General features: G+C 44.2%; 1 pseudogene; it reads left to right on the top strand.

The window, feature by feature from the left end:
* The first annotated feature begins 5796 nt into the window (after positions 1-5796).
* Positions 5797-6551, top strand: LOC147443122 (uncharacterized; annotated as a pseudogene).
* The last annotated feature ends 340 nt before the right edge of the window (positions 6552-6891 follow it).

Here is a 6891-nt window from a genome sequence, read left to right as displayed (position 1 = left end):
AACGAGTACGACTAGACAAAGGTGCATCCAATTTACTGTCACGCAAAGTGTGCACCAGCCATTTTGGCATACCTCTAGCCTGCTCATTTTTAGCCCTTTCCTCATGAAGTACATCATGTACATCTGCATCAGTAATAGGCTGATCTAAAACATTTTCAGAAACCCCCATAGGTTGTACATTTGCCTCATTGGAACTTACATTCGTATTTCCACCATCGAAAAGAGGCAACAAAGTGTCATAAATGTCCTGTGAGCTTACATTACTGTCTCTAGTACATGACAGCAAGGGCTGAACAGAATCTTCCACAAATACATCCCGAGAAACCAGAATACGTTTTGTTTGCGGATGATACAACCTGTAACCTTTGCTTTCAGCACTATAACCAACAAAAATACATTTGACAAGCCTTATCATCCAATTTTCTGCACTACACTGCACTTGTGGCACCAAAGCATATGCCAAACAGCAAAAAACAAGCATGTGCTCAATAGAAGGCTTTCTATCATGCCATGCTTCATATGGAGTAATAGACTGCAAAGCTTTCGTAGGACACCTATTAAGTACATAAGTGGCACACATGATGGCCTCAAGCCAAAAAGAATGCGGCAAAGCTTAACTTTTGACCATACATCGTGCCATTTCTGTAAGTGACCTGTTTTTCCTCTCAGCAACACCATTTTGCTGAGGTGTATAAGACACTGTACATTGGTGTTTTATCCCACGACTAGCCAGAAATGCATTAAATTCATGAGACATATACTCCCCCCCTCGATCGGAACGGAGGGTGCCATAGTACATTTCGAGACATTTTCAGCCATAGCCAGAAATTGTTTGAAGCACATAAAAACTTTGGACTTCACTTTAAGCGGAAATACCCATGCATGCCTGGAGTAATCATCAATGAAAGTCACGAAGTACAGGTAATTGCCCAAGGACGGAGTTTGCATAGGCCCACAAACATCACTATGCACAAGCTGCAACCTGCATGTGGCTCGAACTAAACCATCCTTTGGAAACTTAGAACGCTGCATTTTACCCAAAATACAACCTTCACAAACATGTTTGACAGGTGCTTCAAGAGGCGGCAAAGAAGCAACCATATCAAATTTCTGCAAACGCAGCAAACTGGCAAAATTCAGATGACCAAAACGTGCATGCCAACGTTTTGCATCTGAAATAGCCCTTGAATCTACAACAGCATTTGCAAAATTTTGTCGACACTTGTCATACAAAGTAAGCTTATACAGCCCACGACACAAAAGGCCAGATGCAACAAGTTCATCACCAAAACTGAGATCATGAACTGTACATATGTCATCCACAAATTTGACTACAAGTCCAAGTCTAGCAAGTGCGGATACAGACAAGAGATTCTTCTTGATCCCAGGTACATAAAGTGCATCAACAAGTGTGAAAGAACTGCCTTTGCTGTTAAGTATGGAGCCTGATTTACCCTTGTAATTTTTTGTGGTAAAAGCGCACATTTGTAAGGCCCCCATTATGAGGAGAAGCCATCGTGCGTGAAGGAAAATCACTCACCGGAAACCAAAATTTTAACGGACAAGAATCAGGGGCAACTTTTTTTCGCCGGAATATTATGGCTGGACGGCGGCCGAAAAGTGGTCGGAAAACAACCGGTCGGTTGGCCGGTGGTCGAAAGTCAACGGCCGGTGGCCGCTGGTCGGAAGTCAATGGCCGGTGGCCGAATTCAAAAGCGGACTTGTCTTCTCAAGGGCGGCCACACATGGGCGGATTGGAGGGTCCGATTTGGACTTATTCGCACAAGGGCGGCTACACATGGCTGTCTCTCATAAGAGAGGGCAGCCCTTTTGGCGTATAAAAGGAGGCCATTTCTACACACATTTCATAGTGTGAAGTTGATGCAACAAGGTGAGTGTGAGATGGTGAGAGTGAAGCAAGGCGGGAGCTCCATTAAGGGTATAATCCCTTTGTAAACTACTTCTTGTTTTGAAGTACTAAAGCCATTGAGTGGCTGCTTTCCCGTGGACGTAGCCCACATTGGGTGAACCACGTATATCGTGTGTACTCTCTCTCTCTCTCTCTCTACTCTATAATCTCGTGTATATAAATATGTCTCTCTCCATTAAGTAATCTACTCAATTATCTATTTAGCTACGTCTTATTTCCTAACATTTGCAGCGGTAAGCACAATCTTTTCAACTCCCTGAACTGGATAAGAGACATTGTTGGCATAAGTGACTGAATTCCCATGAGAGACAGACTCGAGAGAGGTAAACAATTCACGATGTGAGGTAATGTGCTTTGTAGCACCACTGTCAAAATACCACACATGTGAATCTGCAGCAACTGACAAGCATGCATCATGGACAGGAGGATTGTAATTGCACTCTGCACTAAAAGCCCATTCCGCATCAACATCAGCAACACAGTCTCCTTTCACAGAAGACTCAACAATGGCTGCATTTGTAGTGGAATGAGCATTTGCAGTGGAACCACCCTCTTTCTTCTTAGCCTCTTTGGCTTTCAACTTAGGACATGACTTGATCAAGTGATCATTAGCTTTGCCCTTATCACCAGAATTGCCAGATGAAGTGCTGCCAGCAGAAGCATTAGGAACAAAATTTTTGCCACTCGCAGCAGAACCATAAGAAGTGGTTGCATTACTGTTACCACCCTTTCTTTGAGAAGCAATAAAATCCTGTTCAACTGCATGTTGCCTAGTCCTGTTTTTTTCTAGAAAGTGACTCTTGCAACAGCAATTTGCATAATGCATCAAACTTGACAACTTCAGGATTTCCTTAGGTCATCAGTCTCCAAGTACTAGCAAAATTCTGGTAGGAATCTGGTAAGGCATCAAGAACAGTCTCCACAAGGGAACTATTTGAAATGACTTCACCTGCAAAAATAAGCTGCTCATTGATATCCTTGACACTAGAAAGGAAAGTGTCCATGTCATCTTCGCCTTGCACAATATTCCAGACGCCCTTTGACACAAGAACGTGTTGCATCATATAAGCCCACATAGGGTAATTGTCCCCTTCCAACCTGTCCTCAGCAGCAAATATCTTGAACACATCTGTGTTGTTGTTGTCAGCCATGGTAAATGCTGCACCTGATGTGAAAGCTTCCCGAAAATAGGAGAAACGGAGCGAGAACAACACGTGCTATATAGCACAAACCGCAGAAGACTATAAGGCACTTGTTATGCAGAAAAAGGCACTGACAGAAATTCTGCACAAAATGACAAAATTGCCTGTGCAGACCTGCCTGTAGTGGAAACGGAGGCCGAAATGAGCCCAAATCGAAAATCTGAGCAGACCAAGCTCTACGAGCTTGCCCAAAGTATTTGTCGACCTGCGAACGCTCGCCAAAGCTCACTGAAATCGGAGAAAGTGAGCAGGCATGTACTGGAGCAGCTAGCGACTAAGCCCGGGAGGACGCAACCTGCTCTGATACCAATTGTTGGAATTAGGTTTGCAGAGAAACACACACATCTTGGAGAAGATGAAGGAAGCTCAAGGCACACAATAGAGAGTGTATAACTTAGTGTGCAATGGAAAGATAGATAGCCCTAGAGTGATGGGCGTATATACAATGCACGGGGAAAAAAACCTCCTAAAGAGGGAAAAAATGCCCCGGCAGTCCTAGTGTGTTCACACACATCACTACCACATGTATATGGTAACACTCTAGCCAAAGATCTCGAATTGTCTTTGCTGGTGGTACAGGGCGAGCCTCAAAGATGCTGAAGCAGCGGGGCCGCCATATGAACCAAAGTGTCACGCCGCAGACGAGCTCCCAACACTCCTCTCTCTCACTGCACCACTCCTGTGGAGTAAGCTTTGTAGCACGTTGGAGTGTAGGTCGAACCCCTGCATCACTATCATCGTGTTGGTGGAGGATAGCTCAAACTGTAGTGCAATGCCCGTAAGAGTGGACCAAGCAGCTGCCCACCAAGTGTACTGCCGTACTGTAGAAAGAGTTGGAATCAGCCGAAGGACACGAAGCCAAACCTGTTGTGCCATAGGACAGTCCCAAAGATAATGAGGCTAACTCTCCACAAGATGGTCACAAGCTGCGCATGCTACCGAGAGACCACTATGTACAAGACAACTCCCCACTGTTGTAGCTCTATGTGCAACAGCCACTGTAACAAAGTGACTCGCTGCGGCTGTGTCTAGCGTCCCACAACCTCACCCAAAAAGCTGACAAGAACTCAACTGTGAGACCTTCCTCCTGCCAATGAGGTGTTGCAGCAGGACAAGCCTCTCTCTGTGCTGCCAGTATGTGACGTCCCAGACGAACAGTGTACCGAAAGAAAGGGACACTTAGATGGTCGGCTAAGGCGAAAGGATCCCTCCAAAACCACTCTCCAAGATCCCATTGCACTCATGCCGGTGGACACTTCTGGGCCAAGCCCACAGGGAAGAGGAAGAAGAAACATTTTATAGAAGAAAGAAATAGTTCCTCACTTAACATCACTCTTCTTGCTAGCATACATAATATCATAGTAATGAAGATGGAGAAGATGGCAAGCTTAAGCATTGAAGCATGGCTCTTGGTTGGATTTTCTCAAGGAAACTGGAAAATTGTTTGGCTCAAGATTGTGAAGCCAAAAGCAAATGGACGTGTTCGCTAGACGACAAAGGCAAAGACAAGCTTGACAAGGATGACAATACCAATACTCAATTAGCTGCCTCGGTACCCACGAGGTCCGACAATAGTTGTTATAAACGTGACATGACACTTTGTTTGGCTTGAGAGTTTGAAGCCAAAGACAAAAGCAGGAATTCACAGGAACACAAAGGCAAAGTCAAAGGCAAGCTGAATAGAGATAATGGTAATAAATATTTGACAATGAAGATCGGCATGACACACGTGGTGGTGGAGACTTGTGAGTGGCAGAGAGGGGCAAGAAGTGCTTTGTATAATTAATTTGGACCCTTGTGTTGGAGCTCAAGTTATCGGTGTTTGAACCCATTGGTCGGAGTTCAAGGCACATGCATCTGGCATGGACCAATCAGATCGTATATAAAACACTATGGATGAGTGCACCAATCCATTGTTGTTGGTTGGATTATGGACAAGATGTGTTTCAAAGTTCATTATTTGGAAAGTATTTTTGAATGTGATGTGTTCACAATTCACGAATGGGGATTCTTGGACGTAGTGTGATCTACAGTTCAATTTTCTAAAAGGCAACTGATGCTCAAGATGGCATTCTTCTAAGGAACAAGTTGAGGGTAGCAAATCTGAGATGTATCTAGTAGACAGATCCTCCGCTCGAGTGTCCATGGTAGCTTCTTCATCGACTTGGTCTCACTATTTATGTCCACTATGAGCTGCAAAGAGGGTGTTAGAGTTTTGGCATCTCAAGTGAACTGCCCAATGTGATCCCATTATTTAGTTTGGCTTTTAGGTATTTATTTTACTTATTTGTCAAAGTTTGGGTAGGGCAATTTACTGAGGTTTCCATATAAGCAACCCTCAGCCCCCATTATATTGTACATCAATTATTCATTGCCAAGGTTGATTGGTTCATGGGACTCTCTCTCTCTCTCTCTCTCTCTCTCTCTCTCTCTCTCTCTCTCTCTCTCTCTCTCTCTCTCTCTCTCTCTCTCTCTCCCCCTTGGTCTCTACGCTTCCGCATCGTCGACTTTGACATGGGTGATCTTACTCACTTGAGCATCCGCCCTCTTCTCGCGTGAGCAGCCCTTGGTGGTTTAGGTCACACTAGTAGGGTGGCTATCCTAAGGGGGACCCTCTTAGGAGGCCACTTCATGACAGCATCCCCTCCGTCCAGATAGCAGAAAATGGAGAAGAATAAGACATTTTCCACATGCTTATCACATTCTATACCATCAGCCAAGCCGTCGGCATGGGAGTCATATCTCTTGCAAGAGTTGAAGAAACTCCAAGGGGCAGACATCAAGAAGAAAATTATCAAGAAGGATGAACAAATCAATGAGTTGCAACCACAAATGTTGACCATGAAGACACAACAACAGGAAGGAGGAGAGAGCCCCATGACAAAGACATTATGAAAAGAAATGATAAATCGTGTGTTTAAAAGTAAATTCATCAAACTCAGCACATTTTGTTAGAGAGGTGATATTAGTAATCAAAGAAAACGAAAGGGTCAAGGGCATACAAAATCAAGTCAGATAGGTGGCTTCCCTTAGGTTAGGATAGAGAAAACATTGCCCCAGAGGTTGAAGATGATTAAGTATTAGAAGCAAATGTTCTTACAGCACAACTAAGAAAAGTCGTACCTTTTGTAGATTTAGGGGAACCCACTTTCATCATAGTCAAAGGCACACTGGCAAAAGTCTCATATAGGGGTAAATATGAAAAAATAGCAATTATGAGGCAGATAAGGTTCTAAGGGACAAAGGCATGGATAGTTGATGAACTAACACCACTGTAGCTTAAGAATAGGCCAGTAGAGTTGGCCAAAGTTAGAGAAGCAAGAAAGAATGGTAAATGGGCAGTATACAGAGGTGGGAAAGCAATCATCGGAGGGTTCCACAACCCACTCTTGAAAGGGGTGAATCCACATCCTACTTAGATTTATAACTAGGGCAACACAGATCGATAGAGACTTGAGTACATGCAAATGGAGAGTGAGGGTGTATATAGGTATCGAGCAAATGAGAGCATATGGGGCCAATAGACAACCTTTTTCACAGGACAGCCCACACTTGTTGTGTTGAAGTCGAGAGGCCTGAGACAAGTGGGTCATTTCTTACTAGAAATATAGAGACATAGGGAGACTCTCCTCTAGTCACCCACACACATGAGTGGAGAGAGATTTTTAGAGCCGGTTGATGCCTCAAAGCACTGGATTACCATGCCTAGAGAGTACATCACATAGCCATTTGGGAGATTGGACTGCCACATGAGACCAA

The sequence above is a fragment of the Adiantum capillus-veneris genome, chromosome 14, assembly GCF_014529385.1.
Source record: "Adiantum capillus-veneris isolate H3 chromosome 14, ASM1452938v2, whole genome shotgun sequence".
Classification (NCBI taxonomy): Eukaryota; Viridiplantae; Streptophyta; class Polypodiopsida; order Polypodiales; family Pteridaceae; genus Adiantum; species Adiantum capillus-veneris.
The sequence above is the reverse complement of the archived record's forward strand: the minus strand, read 5'-3'. Positions and strand labels throughout refer to the sequence as shown.